Source organism: Amblyomma americanum, chromosome 2, assembly GCF_052857255.1.
Source record: "Amblyomma americanum isolate KBUSLIRL-KWMA chromosome 2, ASM5285725v1, whole genome shotgun sequence".
Lineage (NCBI taxonomy): Eukaryota > Metazoa > Arthropoda > Arachnida > Ixodida > Ixodidae > Amblyomma > Amblyomma americanum.
Window position 1 is genome coordinate 180,383,780 of NC_135498.1, and position 18,666 is coordinate 180,402,445.

An 18,666-nucleotide genomic window follows, 5' to 3' on the forward strand; every position below is an offset into this window, starting at 1 on the left:
AATGGTCAATTGATGAAACTTGATTAAGTAGGACAATTAATTGTGGTAATTCGGATATTGGATGAATTTACATCAGTGCTTAATCGAGTAAATGACAGGAGAAAGAACAAGTGAAGCAAAGAGGGGCAAAGAGAAACGAGGAGGCGTCAATGCGTTCGCATTCCTCTAATGCGTGTTACCGCAGAGACCTCAAACGTTTTAGTCAGGCTTTTAAGGAGATACTAAGGACAACTCTATAAATGCTTTTTGGGAGTAAAATATAGGCTTTCTGGCTCTTTGGAGCTGTGGTGATGTTCGCAAAAGACGAATTTATTGCTGAGAAAATTGGATTTAAAGTAGTATACTTTTAGTGTGAAAGCACTATTCCGATTGCTAAACCACGAGCATGATCTTTAGGCGTTAGTGAGTTTGTGCCAAGTGAAAGAAATAAATAAGAATGAGTCAAATAAATATCCACCACTAGGTTTCGCTGGCGACTGCGCGATAACACAAGGTAATCGCCACAGCCGAACACGCCTCGTTTTAAATTGCAACACAATCTCGCGCGGTACATTGCACATCGTCTTCTTCATCAACTAATACTACTATCAAACTAATATTCGTGCTTTGAGCTATGTGGCAGTAGTGATAAAAACATGTGCGCTGCATGCGTTGGCTTGGACAACACTGTGGCAGAAACATGGCACAAGCGCAATACACGTTGGCGTTGACAACATTGCTGCAGAAACGCGGCACTGGAGCAAAGGCCTCTGGCGTACATTGGGTAAATTGGCATTGACGACTCGCATAACTGGCTCCCTCGGTTAGTGGACACCTCAATCGCGCTTTTAGGTACATGGCGGTGGTGCCCACCTGCAAAAACTGCTTTCGCACAATATTTCGTGCTTAGCAACGCCAAATCGCCAGCCATTTTTTCCCGCCTATTTCTTCTAACTCGCGACGTTAACATCAAAAAGGACTCCGCGATTGTCGTCTGGAAGCAAAGGACTGTGCAGCCTTAGCTCAGAGATCTGCGAACAATTACTTAGGTCATGACGCTGTCACAGTTTGCATTTGAAAACAGAATGTAGTGAAATGTCTCGTCTTTTCTAGATTATAGAAGCTACGTTTTCAGTGAGGTTCAACACGGTGAGGTTTTGGGACAGCTGGTGCGCCACCTTGGAGAAGAAAAGGAAACCGCGTCTTGGACAGGGTATGTGGCATCGCTTCTGAGGTAGCAGCGACAGGACATTAGGGTGGACAGTACGAGCTGTAACTAGCAGCTGAAATTTGTTATAAAAGAACATGGTGCTGCGACAACGGGCTCTTGCGCGCAGCGTACCGTTTACAGATAATAGATAAGATGACCACACGTGGTAGAAGGAAAATGCAATGCCAGTCAAAAGTAACAACAGCAGCGGAATGAAAAAAGCACGTCACTGCTAGTTATCGCTCGTAATCTTGTCTGCCATAAGCCCTGTTCCAAGTCGGGGTTTCTTTTCTTATCCAACTGTTCAGTGAGAGTTGTCTTTTTGTCATTAGAACAGGGCAATATATCGAAAGGGGCAAACTACAGTTTGTGCTTAGTGTTAGCATAATCTGGAGACATGTCGTGCAGCCTACTTAACCGAGCATCTCCTTGCGTCACAGCCAGTGTAACGAGTCAGGTGCTGGTGGCAGTTACGGAAAAGAAAACAAAAGACAAAAAGTCAGCAGATATTTTGCTGAAGACACAGCTCGCTCTTGCCTGCGATAAGTCATCGCGTACTGACCAACTTTTAAATAGCATTTCCTATTCTTGGAAAAGTGCTGTTCTTTTTTTTCAGGGCGGCTTCCTCGCAACATTTTGAGGCCAGTTTTTCGTCCCAGCTTCGGTAAAATATATCAGCAACGGTGGTATCCGGAGCTTATTCTGGCGCAAGATGCGATGTTTAAGGGACCACTGCCATGACCTTGAACTGTAAAACAGTGCTGGAGACTTTACGTAATGTGTTCGCCGTAAATATGCGTGAAATGATCGTTCGATCCGGCACTGGTGACAGCGAACAGCGACGCCTCGAAGGAATTTTTTATTCGGCGGAAGCACTATAGCGGCGGCCTAGTGGTCTGAGCATCCGCGTCACATGCGGGAGGTGCGGGGTTCGATCCCCAGTGCCGCCGAGTACAAACTGGAGTACAATTGCTGCAAGCTTATTACCGGTCTTTGGGCTCGGCTTCTCAAGGTTGAAATGATTGGTAAATTGGCCTCTTCTCCCCAGTTTGTGTTAAGAAAAATGCGTTGTGCTGTGGCGCTCGTTGGCCAAAGCTGCCCTTGAACCATTAAAGTGCAACGTCGTCATTATTGGGCCGAATCAACACATTAAGGATGTCGGGTTCGCGTGAAGCTTTTACAATGGAACTAAGGAGAGAGCATAGTATTGAAAGTGGTTGCAAAAAGATTTCTGAGGTAAAGTACATCAAGGCGAAAATCGACGACCGCGCATCTGAGTATATTTAGCTACTTTTATTTGGTCTCCTGCATTTTTACTATGCAAAATAATTGCAATATTTCTCTATGCGGTACATACGCAACCCCGAGGGAAGCACTACAACTCTTTCGGGTCTTCAACAGCGGCTTTGCTTTTTTCGTTTGGATGTTCTGCAGCGCAAGTATGAAGGGTATGGATTGAAAGAAAAAGGTTCTTACGTGAAAGCAAAAAGAAAGAAATCTGAAGAATATTAATGAACATCCCTTTGAATGACAGCCCCAAGCTCGTATGCTTGCAGTAAGGTTTTTCGCTTCACAAAAAAAGAAAAAAAGAATGTCAGAAACTCCCACTTTTCCCGCAAGTGTCACCGGGTCTTTCAGAAACTCGAAACACTCCGAATATTCGCTGCGCAACACTCTGTTCACGCCTCTACCCGCCGCACGAGGGCTCTCGTGGAGGCGTAGCAGCGGGGCTCGCAGCTGTCATTCACTCTCATCGGCAGTGGAGCAGGGCCTGAGTCACTTTCATAATTTTAATTTCTGTTTTCAAGTAAGACGGGTGAGAGCGCAGGGTAGCAAGATGAAAGCAACCACACGAGGGGACTTCCGAAATCCGATCGGACGAGTGGCGCACCCTAGCGGTGCGCGGAATCACACGCGTACGCGACCACTCGAAAGTGTCACTTGCGCGCCAAAACCGGCTTGAGTGTTCATGTTGATACCAGGGCGTTTTCGTGCGGCTCGAGACCCTGTAGAGGACAGCGTTCCACCCCAATCGCAGATGGCTGAGAGGACCTACTGTGGCTCGTTTAGTCTAGGCGTGCACTAGCCCTGTAATGTGCGCAAGAGAGCGAACAGTTAGCGGACTAGCTACTGCGAGCTCGCAATGCGATCGGATCAAAGGAATAGTGTGAACAGTTTCGATGGCTCGGCATTTCACTCTTTGGTTGAACAGAGCACAGACAGTAATGCCTACAGTAACAGCCGACTGTGCATTGTACATATATAATAACAATGAATAAAAATGAATAGATGACTGTGCTGGCCGCAAGAGTTCCTGATGGGGCTTCCACGAACTGTTTAGGTTTCTTTCTCCGGCCAAGCCATGTCGAGTATGCAGATGAGGTGGGCGACTGTTACCACCGCTTAGACGGTAAGGCAATTTTTTTTGTTGTCACGGTGAGTTTTTGATTGCGAAAGTAAGTTTTGCCCGGAGGGGGCACTTAGCCAAAGAAATTCTGCGCACTGGCCACGCGCCAAGGGCAGTCGTCTAACAGCAGCATGTTCGCATGGGATCTCATGCGGCCATTTGGTTGTCAAGAAGCCGGAGCCTTGGGAGACTCAGTCATCATCGGCATCGACATTGGCGTAAGCAATGCCAGCCACAGCAGCAGGAGTTATTTCTGGCCTCTTGTAAGCACCGTGGGTAAAGTAGTTGTTTTTGTTGTTTGCCTTTAAAAAGGTGGCACATACCCACACTGAGGGATGGGCCAAGGATCGGGAGGCAGAGGTGGCTATTCACCTGTACTCAGTAAAGGCACAACAAAAGCTCGCTGGAAAGCAACACCGGTGGATTATATATACTACCTCAAGAAGGGCATGGACTTAAAATGGAAAAGAGTTTGGGTTAAAAAAAAAAAGAAAGGGTTAAAAAAAGAATAATTCAGTAAGTCAATATTAAATAATGCATAGAAAATAAAGCATTGTAACACTTAGCAAGGTAGTAGATGAGGTTCTAGCAAGAAATTTTCAAAGCGATACAAACAGATCTGTGGCTGAACCTAAGTGTGGTGGCGCCAAATGATAGCAAGAGCGGGCTGCTCAAACTAAGGCCAAGATGCTGCAACGGCTCCTCCAGCAACCTCCTTTTCAAAGAGATGAAGCGTCTAAAAGGAAGCCAAACATTGTTCATAGATTCAGGCTCAGGGCAAAATGCACAGAGGGGAGAGAGCGCCAAACCCGACCCGTGTAGATAGAAATTTAGAGGAGGGATATGGGAAGCGCTGTTTCGTCACAGATACTTCAAGCTGCTGAGATCGACAAACTTCGATAATACTTCCTCTGGGATCGTGGTTGTTTTTACGCGATTTTGCAATGACTACGATTTATTGTTCAAAGGGCCCAATGCACTGGTTGAACTTCGTTATAAAGAAGTAAAATGGGACTCGTGATTTCTTCCTTATAATCATTGCTTCGTAGTACGTTACTTTGGCTGAACCTGTCGCTTGTCAGCGGGCTTCCTCTCACAGCGAAGCCCCAGGACAATATAGCTATAGCAGATTGGTGTTGAGGGAGCCCTTTAAGTACGCACTGAGCGGCGCCGACGCGGCCAAATACAGATACACCAACCGAGTATGATGACCCAGCTAATTTGAACGCGACATCTTTAAGGGCCTTGTGTCACAGAAAAGCCGATGTCGGCGTTCCAGTTGTGACAAAAAAATTCGGATTGGTCGAGAAGGTGGCTGTTACGAGAGGCTCTCATAGATGGCGCCGGCCACGCCAGCGACGCATCGGATCTTCCCAGACAGGAGCAACCGCGAGCAACGCGCCAAGCGCACGGGTCGTCGACCGCCGTTTTCCTCCTCACCCGGACAGTAGTAGTAGTACGAGACTTTATTTAGGCAAAACACTTAGGCACTCATATAAACACGGACCAGACGACGACCACACGTGCCGTGCTTATAGCTGGACTTTGTATGCATGTTGTGTAGCATTTGAAGAAATAAATTGAGAAAGAGGTAACGATGTCCCTGTCTGCAGCGTGGGCAAGAACCGCTCTCGCCTCATACTGTTAAAGGCGGAGTTCAAGTGTGTTGGATATGTGTGCTCATGTTAGACAACGACGACTTGCAAAAAACAGTTGCTGGCGTCATCTAATGGTGACGTGATAAGTGTCACGTGACAAAAATGACTTGCAAAAAGTTGCCGACGTAATCTAAGGGTGACGTGACAAGTGTCACCTGACAACGATGACTTGCAAAAAAAGGTTGGTGACGTTCAAACGCAAATGCTTTCGCATTTTTCCAATGCAGCAGATTGGAGTGCTCTACAATTTTTTATCTTCGAGATGTGATTAAAGCAATGTATGGGAATGCCACGGACTCCGCATTTGTGTAACTTGGAAACAGCTTAATGATTTACGAGATAAAATGCTTTTGTGAAATCGATGTAGATCCCTGTCATAATATCCTTGTTGCTAAAGCTTCTAATGTATTTTATTGTTTCCGTTACTAGGGTGGTCTGCGTTGATCGGTGCCTTTTGCAACCATGTTGAAAGTAAAACAAAAGAAACTGCGTTTCCTACAGAATGACAAAATTTCTTTGCGTAATATTTTTTCGGTTCCTTTCGGGAAAGTTAGTAAGAAGAAACGCGACGATAATCTCTCAACGCGCGTCTGTTTTCATGTTTAAATTTAGGTTATTTAGGGAATGTGATTGCGGATACATTTTGGTTGTAAATGTGAGGGATACTGGTCAGATTACGTCAAGACCATATTTTACCAGAATCACCTGCGAAAAATTTGCATCCTGAGCTTTAATGCTTTCTTTTATAAAGCTCATTGAAGAAAAAGAAGTTCTGAGAAATTTGTAGCAGCAAGAAAAAGTTAATGAACGGTGTGGATTTCTGACAGATTACGGGTGAAGGTTGCAAATATCATCAATATGCATTATTTCGTTATAAATCATTTCTTTATGTGAGGTTCGACTAAAAGGGTCGGTGCAGTCACCAAAATATTTGAGTGCCTCGAGAACTTCGTTATTGCGAGGTTAAGATTTAAAGCCATTGCGAACAAGCCACCACGCATACGTTTTTTTCCCCATCTACCGTATACCCACCTCATAATAATAATAATAATAATAATAATAATAATAATAATAATAATAATAATAATAATAATAATAATAATAATAATAATAATAATAATAATAATAATAATAATAATAATAATAATAATAATAATAATAATAATAATAATCAATCAATCAATCAATCTTTATTTTTCGGTGCCCAGGAACAACCCAAAGGTCTTGGTGCTGGTACACCATTCACACGCACAAAATGTAAATTTATTTCACTACAAAGGAAGACACTCAGGGGAGGTAATGCAGCAGTCAAGGCGATAGAAAAAAAAAAGACATAAACTAGGCGTGACAGCAAGCATGAAGCAAAAAAGCGAAAACAGCGGTAAATGAAAACAGCTAGAACAGGCAACATACATATGAATAACTAATGAAACAATAAACAAAGAGAATGAACGACCGATAACAGCCAAGTACAGCATATAGCAAAATACAAACAAGAATAAAGCCAATACTAATATGAACGAATATGAAACCTCTGAAATACAAACTAGAAATACAATCATACACAATAAGAAACGTAATTAGTGAACGCGTTACAGACAATCAGGCGTGAGTATACAGTATTAAAGAAATAATATTAATGACAACAAGTACACGTGATGAACAATTAAGGAGAGAAAAAAACAATATAATACCGGTGCAAACGCACAAGTGTAGTAAAGACAAAATGCATGAAAGGGAAAGTTATGTATGAGAAAAAGAGTGCTCAAAGTGGAACGTCACGGACATCCAATATAAAGGAAGGGAGAGAATTTTCGAATATATCTAGGTGAGGACAAAGAGAATTAAACAACTTTTGCATTCTGTCCAGAGGGGAGAGGGAGTGCAGGAGCGCAGAAACTTGGAATGGTCTGAATTCCCTTATGCTCTTTCGCGGTACACGCAAAAGGATACGCGCTAGGAGCTGAGGGCATAGAATGTGACCATGAAGAAGTTTATACAAGAAAATTATATCTGCCCTCACGCGACAGCAGCTAAGAGAAGGAAGCTGCAGTGAGTTACTCTGTCTGGGACGAGAGCTGGAAGTTTTGCAAGAAAACCGATGTTGAAATATGCGTAAAAACTTTAGCTGAACTCTATCGATTTTTTCACAGTTCGACTGGCAAGTGCCGTTCCAAACAACAGACGCATATTCCAAAAGCGGCAAGCATATGGAGAGGTAGAGCTTTAAGAAAGGAAGTGGGGATCGAAACTCTCTCGAAAGCCTGCAGATGAAGCCGAGTGTACGCATAGCCCGTAGAGCAATGCGTTTTGTATGAGAGGAGAAGCTGAGGCTACGATCGAAAAGTACGCCGAGGTCATTAATTTCATCAACCCTGGGCAGCGGCCTACCATTCACAGAATAAGAGTAGAGAAGACTGTGCGTTTTACGCGTAAAGGAGACAACCTTGGTTTTAGATGAATTGAGAGTGAGCCCATTCTTCAAGCACCAATCAGAGAAGGCGGATATGTCAGATTGCAATGACAAGCAATCGTGAAGAGTATGTATTGCCTTGAACATTTTTATATCGTCCGCATAAAGGAGAAATGAGGAGTTTTTGACCACGGAGGAAACGTCATTGATAAAAACAGAGAACAGAAGCGGGCCTAATACCGAGCCCTGAGGGACTCCGCTGGTTGGAGTGTAAACAAATGAGGTCTGTCCATTTACACTGACAAAGCAGGACCGATCAAGAAGATAATTGCGTAGCAGGGCTACAATTGAAACGTCGATCTCAAACAGCAGAAGCTTTTGAAGAAGTAATGAGTGAGTAACAACGTCGAAAGCTTTGCTCAAATCACAGTACACAGCGTCTACCTGACTCCTCTGAAGGACTTCAGCTGATGTATACGTCATAAAAGTCACAAGGTTAGTTGTAGTAGAACGACCTTTTATGAAACCATGCTGATTATGAATGATTACATTTTTGAGGTGGAAGGAAAGTACTTTGTGCAAAGCTAATTCAAAAAGCTTAGAGGTTGCACAAAGAAGAGAAATGGGGCGGTAGTTCGAAACATCAGATTTGTTTCCTGATTTGAAGACAGGGAAAACACGCGCCGTTTTCCACACGCGGGGAAAGGCAGAATTTTTCAAACAGTTATTAAATATCGTGGTTAAAACAGGGACGAAGGTACTATTGAAGGCTTTTATTATGGCGGCTGGAATGCCATCAGGTCCAGGGGACAAAGATGGTTTCAAACACTTAAGACTCTCACTTACTAACTTCTCGTCGAGAAGAACGGAATTATGTGCGCCAGCTGGAGGGCACACGGAGTCGCAACGTGGAGATTTGTACACGGAGGAAAAGTGTTGAGCAAAGCCGTCAGCGACATTCCGAATTTCATTCCCATGAGAGTCAACTAAGTGAATATGACTATCAGATTTATTCGAACGCTTGCGAACGTATCGCCAGAATTCTGTAGGACGATTAGAGGCACTATTCTCTAAATATTCAAGATAGGACTCATGATCCCGCTTGTACAGGCGTTTGCAAAGGGAACGCAAGCGGCGAAATTCATCCGCCCATGTATCCAGCCCAGTGCGTTTCGCTTTATGGTGGGCCCGCTCCTTAAGTTTCAGCGCTGTTCTAAGTTCTTTGGAAAACCAGAACGGAAACTTGCTGCGAGTAGGAGTGTGCACAGGTATGTACTGGCATAATAATAATAATAATAATAATAATAATCAGCCTTACTACACCCACTACAGGGCAAAGGCCTCTCCCATGTCTCTCCAATTAACCCCGTCCCTTCTACCGTATACCCAACTACCACGGCTCAAACTTTTCGCGTCAGCTCACTTATAGAATCAATCGTTTTCTTCGCACGAAACCAGGAGTACATTGAAGCAACAGAATGAAATCGAAGGAGTGATGTTTTAGTTGAGTGTTACGCACCTATATGCAAATCCTCTTAGAGACTACACTGCCAAACGAATGTCTTCTTTAGTGCGAACTATTCAAAGAACGACCGCGGCGAGGTAACTTGTACATGCGGCCGCGCTGCTGTTGTCGGCACCCGAAAATGACCGGCCCGTATGCATACTTCCGAGCTGTGTTTTTTCGAGCCGATTTTTGCTAATCAGTTTACGAGGAAACCGGCAGAAAATGGCCACGTTCTACCAGGCGGTGCAAGGAAATGCATTTGCGGTGACCACGCCAAAGCCGACTTGAAGTGGGCGGAAGGGGTTTCGAAAACGTTTTCAACGCACCACTTCGGATGAACGTCTCGAAGATGAACGTCTCGAAGTATGACGCCAGCAATGCAGTTATAAGAGCGTTCCAATAACGAACAATGTAGCATCCGGAGTTTCGGTGAGCTGGCAGAAGCGAACCCTCTTCCAGCCGCATTTCAACCTTCCCATGCATGGCCATTCTCTGCGGCTGGCCCGCTCTCTCCATCGCAAAGCCAGAAAAAGGAGGCACTAGATAAGCTCGCGGCTCGCTCTTCCCATGCAGCAGGACAGCCGTGGAGGATATAGGGGGAAAACTTGTGGGAAAAAGGGGCCAGGCGGTTTCCTTTTTGGGCCCGTTTGGCCACGCCGCTGATGGATTCTCCCCTCCCGACTCTTATCGCGGGCGCCCATCACTCAAAACCCGTAGCCCAGGCGCCTGCCCGACACTCTCGACCCCGACGCCAACATCGACCCAGGGATGAGCAAACACACGCGCACGCACGCAAGCGCACGGCCGGACAGCTTGCGGGAGACGCGTGATGCGCGCATCAGAGGCAAGAGCAGCGCCGTGACAGCGTTATGCCACCCATTCCGGCCGCGCCGAAATGCGCGTTTCGAAGCTCTTTTCTCCTAACCGTTATCTCATCTTTGCTCACCTCGTCACCATCCTTCCATTTCACTAGTCTTTTTATGGAAGCAGTTGAGGCCGTACGGTAACGAGGGGAGTCCTCCAATACGGTGACTCTTTCTCTCCTCCTTCTTTCGCTCCTCTCTTCGCTCTTTATTCCTCACAGCGGGGTTTCAACACTGAGTGAGACAGCTATTAAGCATTTCCTAACCGCACAGTCAATTATTATTGTTATTATTATTATTAACGTTGTTGTAACGAGCATGCTTGGAGCCGTGGTGGCGGTTCACACATTATTCACTTCGGCCCCACTGCTCCGGGTGCTATTCAATCGCCACTGCTCTCACAATCACCCGGGTAATAATAATAATAATAATAATAATAATAATAATAATAATAATAATAATAATAATAATAATAATAATAATAATAATAATAATAATAATAATAATAATAATAATAATAATAATAATAATAATAATAATAATAATAATAATAATTATAATAATAATAATAATAATAATAATAATAATAATAATAATAATAATAATAATAATAATAATAATAATAATAATAACAATAATAATATTAATAATAATAATAATAATAATAATAATAATAATAATAATAATAATAATAATAATAATAATAATAATAATAATTTGTTTTGGGGGAAAGGAAATGGCACAGTATATATCGGTGGACACCCGAACCTCGCTGTAAGGGAAGGGATAAAGGAGGGAGTGAAAGAAGAAACGAAGAGAGAGGTGCCGTAGTGGAGGCCTCCGGGATAACTTCGACCACCTGGGGATCTTTAACGTGCACTGACATAGCACAGCACACGGGCGCCTTAGCGTTTTTCCTCCATAAAAACGCAGCCGCCGCAGTCGGGTATGAACCCGGGAACTCCGGATCAGTAGCCGAGTGCCCTAACCACTGAGCCACCGCGGCGGGTCAATCACCCTGGTTGGTAACTTCCCCAATTTCACCTTTCAGGTGGATTCAGTTTGGATTAACTCCAAACCCGCTCCCTGAGCTCCATAGCTCCGGCTGCGAGGTTTTCTCGTCAGTGCACTGTGCGCTGTTTGAGATTATATTTAATTAGTATATTTATTTACACTTGGCACTTCAAATTTGGCGTCACTGGCTAATCCACGACGCGATGTTAGCAGCCCTGCCGGCATGATGCGTTGCTGCACGGGGCTTTTATCGAGGGACTGCCTGTGCAGGGGCGTTCTATCGCTCCCCGGCGCGTTCAGCTGTTTCAAACACCGCCAAGAAAAACATGACGAAAGCGCCATTGGGAACCACAATCTTCGCTGAGGCTTGTATACCGGGGAATCGAACTCGGGTCGGATATAGAGGGAGGCCACTGGGCGCGTCTCGTGCGTAGTTGATCGTGAAGATAGCACCCCCCCCCCCCCCACCCCGGGCAGAGAAGGTGCCTTTTTATTTTCCTGTTATTTCTACAAAATAGGGCTTTAAGACCGTTTCCTACACACGTAGACGCGGAACGCTGACTTTTGCGAGTTTAATCGATGTCCGAACACGTGGAAAGGTCTTTCGACCTCTCCTATGGGACGAAACATTATTTATTATCTGCGGTTAATTATTCATATTTTCCTTCAAACGCACGAATGATGGCGGAAGGTTTAATCGCGTGCGTTTTTTTATAGTTGGTTTCTCGTGCCATCAATTTTTAGGAATCGCAAAGTAGATCTTTATCGCTGGTAATATCGTCGGTTCCTACCCCCCTCCCCTCCTTTTAAAAATTTTAATAGAGCGGCTTATTATGATGGCAGAAGGTTTAATCGCGTGCGTTTTCTTTTATACTTGGTTTCTCGGTGCCATCAATTTTTAGGAAACGCAAAGTAAATCTATCACGGGTTATATTGTCGGTTCCTACACCCTCCCTTCATTTTAAAAATTAACGCGAAGTAGCTTATAATCAATTAATACTTTTGTTCATATTCACTCATACTGCCACTGCCAGGAAATACACAGGAAAAAAAATAATGCCAGTCACTCGTGGTAACGCGGCTGATCGGCGCTAGCTTGTACACATTGCGTTCCTGCAGTCTTCGCAGTTGCTTTGAATGCTGCATTGATCCGGACCCCGTAGAGTATCTGTTACGGGTTCAATTGGACTTATTTTTGGAAATGTGGCGGAGATTTTGAAGGATGCTTCACTCCCGCCACCGGTTGTCCCGGTATTGCACTGCCTCCGGGATCGGCCTTGTCTTTAGCGCGTCTTTACTATTCCGGAGCCCTCCACTACGGCACCTCCTTCTTCCTTTCTTCTTTCACTCCCTCCTTTATCCCTTCCCTCACGGCGCGGTTCAGGTGTCCAACGATATATGAGACAGATACTGCGCCATTTCCTTTCCCCAAAAACCAACTATATATATATATATATATATATATATATATATATATATATATATATATATATATATATATATATATATATATATATCCTGTCTCTCTATCCCATCTTTCAACTCTCCTACTTTCTGCACGTGGTAGCGATTGTGAGCCAGTGAGCAGGCCTGTGCACTTTCCTTTTCTTTCTTCCTGGCAACAGCTTCTCGCTTCTCTCGACCTCAACCACGCATTATCGTGTGACGACTGGTTTTGGATGTTGGAATGGTTACAGCGAGTATTTTATGATGCGACGGATGTGTTCGCACTGCCTTGAACATCTTGTCGAGTAGTGCTCCTGCGGTCAGCGTTGGGACAGCATTTGTCCTCTTTTCGAGTCGCCCCACGCTGGTGGCTGTGGCCTCCCGTATACAGTAGGGGACAAAAATATATATTTTCCATCTTGTCGTTTCAATTCGCAATATGCAGCAAATAAAACACCGATGCAGTTTTTCGGAATGTACTTTCGCCAAATAATATTTTTTCTTCATTCTGGCATTTTTGGAGGCGTAACGTTCTGATTTCAGTCAGTTTTCCAGATCCGTCCTTCCGTAGCCATTTTCTGTTGCCCTCACTTCTCGTATTTTCTGAATTGTTATCGACGGCCTGTCATTTCTAGTGGCATATCGTGCAATTATATACATTACTTAATATTTTTGTAAGCAATAGGCAGATTGTGAAGGGCACGTCACTTAACGAAGACAGTCCAAATGGCACATTTTTCGTGGTCGCCACTATCAATTGAGACAGCACCAGACATCCATGCAGCTCATGCTAGTGCAGCCGGTGGTTTCGAATGTTTCTTAGAGATATTGATTTAGACGAGGCATGTTTATTCTTTTTTTCACTAGGATACATCGCACAATGCTTACACTGTTCGCGCAAGCAAAAAAAAAATGGTAGTGCGCGGTCAACGTTTGCGCTGTGATGTGTCACCTTGGTCGGACAACTGACCCGCACTCTGAGATAATGAACGAAAGCAGTGTGAAAGGAGTGTTCACAGGTACCACGAATGTCCTAAGGGGCTCGCGGCAGCAAACCCAATTAAATGAACACGGCACCGTCGCGTCGCCGCTTACGCAGCAGACGACCCTGCTGGTTGCGTGAAGCGGATACGAGACTTGTTTTCACCGCTTTGCACGCGGAGGTCACTTGACGCTCAGACAAGCAACGTTGAAGAAATAACTATTTTGTAGAAGGAGTTTAAGAAATGGACCGAATGGCGTCAAGTGCGCTAAATAAAAGTTGATGCCAGATGCTAAAATTATCGTATTTCGTCCTTATTATATAAACGCCGCTTTTAACTCTCCTACTTGGACTGCTACAAGACAGCTCAGAAGTGCTATAAGATGTCGAATGCTCGATATCGAGAAAAACAGGGCGAACATATTAGGCACATTAGGAAGGCCCTCAAAAAACCTTTTTTTTTCCTCAAGCACCTCTTAATTCTTGCTTATCCTAGCTGACACGCGGTTCGGGTTGCCCTGCTCTGGTTAAGCTACACCTGAACATACGTACATTTCCCATCCTCACACAGCTAACCAGACTGTGTCGAGCGCGTAGGCACACAATGAGGCCACCGGCTTTACCTTTGGCAACACCTGTGCCATGCAAGTCTGTCGGCGTTAAAGATCTCATTCCATCTTTTGGAACTAAAACAGAGGCACTAAATTAGATTGCTTGTCTTTTATACACTCCTTCTTTATTACGACGAGACAGTATTTCTTGCTGCTTATTATCAGAGATGCCTTAACGTTCCTCTCGTACAATCCGTACTCATACTCTAGAATGAATAAACATGAAAACTCTACTTTGTTTTTAACTACCACAGAATGTTAAGAGAAACCTTACTGCATATGTTGGGATTGTCTTTCTTCTTTCACTCCCTTTATCCCTCCTCTTACGGTGCGGTTCAGGTGTCCGTCGATACGTGAGACAGATACTGCGCCAATTTTCATTTTGATCGCGGTGTTTGGTGAAAAACTCAAGCTGTTCATTAAGTTCTGAATTATGAAAAAGGAATGGGGGCCAAATTTTGTACAGTGGCCGAGATTTGACTTATTGCTTTCGAACTGGGGCGCAAAAACTCCTTTCACTTGTCTGCTCCCCTTGCATCTCCTGAGTAGAATCTTCCCACTTAGACTGTGATTCTTATTGATTTTATGGGTAAATATTTTATTTTGATATAGTGTGCGGAATGCGGTTTTTCAATAACGCATGCCTTCCCCTGCATTACCCACTTGTTTCTCAGGTTATTTAAAAAGCAGACAAAAGAACAAAAAAAAAACAAACAAACAAACAAAACACCCAAGCACACAGACGGCATGCAGAAGGCACTACAGAAGGCACGCATGCAGACAAATGATGTTGCTGTGAAAACTTGTCCAGAATTTCTGCAAAGGCACGGTACTTCATTAAACGCACAGGAACGAAAGACTGGAGCTGTGCCTTGTGTTTGCGCAAGTGAACGTAAATCCACACACAAACAAACATGAAGAAAAAGACAATAAAGAATACGAGGAGATGAGACAGAAAGATATTTGTGTTTTACGTATGAGTAAGTGAAGAAGGAATATTGATTGTTAGTGCTGCGCCAGGAAAGAAATTCTCGGTCTCTCGTTACAAATCATGGCTTTGCTTTCTTGAACCCGCGGTTCAACAGACAAAATCAACTGAAAATCGGCTGTTTTATTTGTTCGCTTGCTTAAAGGGTTCGAGTAATTAGGGAGTGGAGTAGTTGCGACGTAAGACAGGAAAAAAACGCCGTGAAGTACGTACATTTCACAAGTACAAACATAATTACAAACAAGCCCTTGACTTTAGATAACTTGACAAGCCCTTGAAGTTGTAAAAAGTTGGTGATCAACAAGTGTCTAGTCTCAGTGGGAAGATTCTACTCAGGAGATGCATGGGCAGCAGGCAAGTGAAAGAACTTTTTGGGTCACGGGGATGGAAGCCGGCTGCGTTCATGGGGAAAATACAATGGGAACGATAAAGCGAATGCCGCGTGACGAAAAAGCTTAAGAAAGAAGCTAAGCGGGGAGGAGTTTCCCGAAAAGACAACAAAAGCGGAATGTTAAAGACACTGATGACGTTCAGTCCGATTTCAGACGTATTAGTGTGTCAGAGATCAACAATTTTAGGGAGGACAGAGATCTGTAAGACACGTACATTGCGGAGATAACCTAGCTTGCGATTAGCACTGTTAATTATAACATTTGTGTGAACCACCCAGGTTAACTTATTTGTATCATAAACATGTGGGTATGTGAAGGAGCGAATGAGTTCTTAAGAAGAGTTGTTTAATTATAGAGTACGAGTACCGGTGTCAGTTTGAGACACACCCATGACTTTTGCGTTCAATGATATTCACTTTCTCTAGCCATGCATTGCGTACCAGTCGCTAATTCGCAATGGTAATTTTATAGCAAGGAGTGCGGGCTGGAACCACGTTCACAAAGTCAGAAGTTGCAGCAGGCGAACACATATCTTATGAAAGTTAAAAAGGCTCCGGTTAGCATTACTGACCGAAAATCACTGTCATTATTTAGACACATAGCAGTTATACAATCGTAATTGGCATACGAGCGACTCAGTATAAGAGTGACTCAGAACAGCCGGTATATCATTCATGAAAATTATCTTCCCGTCTGAATTGGATCCGTAGAATCTTAAGTGAGCAATGCGGAAACCACCCTTCCTCAATGGTCAGACTTCACGAAGCGCTGGTGATTAGTCGCATGATGTACCAACTGCCTTTAATTGCCCCCTACGTATCACAGCTTGATTGTCTGGAAATTTCGCACGGATAGGGCCTAAGAAGAGCCCTTGGAGTTCCGCAGGCGGCAGTGAACACTGCAGTTCTTTATGAATAACTATTGAAACCTCTAAGCTTTACCGATTTACAAAGGTTTCTAATGCAACTTGGCCGCCTCGGAGAGAGGGCAGCTGGGCTAGCCCTTCTAGAAGCAGCGGCTCCGACAGTGGTCTCTGAGTCCTGAGCCTACTTGGCACTGAATACTCTTAGTTCCCTACGTCTTGATGTGCGAAGACAAACCAAGCGGTTGAAATCCCCCTGGTTTTTTGCGAGCCTCGACTGTACAGCCTCTGTTCCTAACATGCGTGCTAAGCGCAGTTCTCCTTTGGCGGCAACGCGTTCTACCGTACTTAAGCATTTAGAAACAGAATATGCCCGCCATCTTCATATATTCGCTGATGCTTCTGTGGATAAGGCCAGTGGAGTCAGCGAAGCAGCTTTTCACATTCATTCTTTGAATAATGCCCGCTTTGTACGCTTTACTGAAGTCGTGATCTCCACAGCGGCCGAAAGCGCTGAAATTGAGGCGCCTTTACGGAAGCTAGGGTCTTGTCCGGCTCAGCCCGTCGTGATCCTGCCGGATTCAAAATCTTCCCTTCAAAGGTTAGAGCGCGGGTTTCCTACTGATATCTTGTCTCTTAGCTCTGTACGCATCGTGCATAATCTGCACAGAAGAGGATTCTCCATGCGATTCCAATGAGTGCCCTCACATGTAGGTGTCCTAGGCGACGAAACCTATAGGTGTCGTACAGTAGGTACCTGTAGGTGGCGGAAAGTCTCACCCATACAGCGCTGTAAGGTAATCGATCAAGAAAGATTCTTCAAGATGCCGAAAGACTCTTCAGAGAAACGGTGCTCGGCCATTTCAGAACCCCGTGGAGTCCACCCAACGAGCCATGTGTGACCGAGGGACTAAAAAGATCTCAGGCCTCATTGCTAACATCGCATTCGCACGGGCTCTGCTCGTACCCGTGCGTGGATGTATGAGACGGGTCTACCATTGTCTCCGCTGTGTTCCACATGTGCGTGCGGTGATATAGAACATTATCTTATGTGCTCTAAAATGTACAACGCGGAAATGTGCGTGTTGTTCGCTTCCCTCGACAATACAGGAGCCCCTCACAGTTCCCTTCAGGGCATTGCCAACTCGGATGGAAAAGAGTCATGCAGAAAGGAGGCTTCACGCCTTCTTTTAAAATTCTTCCAGGAATCGATCGGATTTGGACTCCAGTTGGTGACAGCAGGAGTAAACTATTGACTGTTATGGGTGACCGTGTTTATAGGTATGTAGATCAGTCAGATCTCAGGTATGCGCCTGATTTGTGCCTGAGTTAGCATTTCACGGTCGCTAGGTAGAGCAGTTGCCTGCAAAATCCGCCAGGCTAACCACACGAGTAGCTTGCAACAACCTCAACCTCATAGCATTTGCCTCGTGTATAGACGGCTGTGAGTAGAAAAAGAACTGAGTTTAGTTTCTTTTCACGACTCCAGGACATTAGTTTTGGAGGCTAGTTTGTGAGACGACCAGTGCATGTGCGTAAATGAACGCTCAGCGGAGGGGTAAACGTGCTTACTTTTATTTAGATGTAAACTTGACCGAAGTGTTAAAATAGCATGGCGCCCTGGCGTTGGCGATATATATCGGGCTGCAGCTACCAGTGCACCGAAAAAGGGGACTGAATAAAAACGCAGCCGCCGCGGTCGGGTTCGAACCCAGGAACTCCGGCTACTGAACCGGAGTTCCCGGGTTCGAACCCGACCGCGGCGGCTGCGTTTTTATGGAGGCAAAACGCTAAGGCCCCCATGTGCTGTGCGATTTCAGTGCACGTTAAAGATCCCAAGGTGGTCTAAATAATTCCTGAGTCCTCCACTGCGGCACCTCTTTCTTCCTTTCTTCTTTCACTCCCTCCTCTATCCCTTCCCTTACGGCGCGGTTCAGGAGGCCGCCGAATATATGAGACAGATACTGCTCCATTTCTTTTCCCCAATAACCAATTATTATTATTATTATTATTATTATTATTATTATTATTATTATTATTATTATTATTATTATTATTATTATTATTATTATTATTATTATTATTATTATTAATATTATTATTATTATTAGGCGGAACGTGCGCATTTCATATGCGTGCTGTCTCTTGGATGTCGGCAAAGGAAGAGGCGCGGCTTCAGCTCGTCGACCCGTGTTGTAAACATAACTACACTAACAACGCCGAGATTCCTCTGACGACGACAGAAGCCCGGGAAGACTGCCTTTCTTAAGCCACATGAGCGCGTTGATGCCGAAGCGGGTGCCACACCAAAAGCAGGTGCGCCACAACGAGCCA

General features: G+C 44.5%; 1 protein-coding gene and 1 pseudogene across 1 annotated transcript in view; both read left to right on the forward strand.

The window, feature by feature from the left end:
* LOC144122033 (insulinoma-associated protein 1a-like) overlaps positions 1–18,666 on the forward strand; it is an 80,598-nt gene that overhangs the window by 26,461 nt on the left and 35,471 nt on the right. The window lies entirely within an intron of this gene.
* On the forward strand, positions 12,156–12,336 carry LOC144122236 (U2 spliceosomal RNA; annotated as a pseudogene).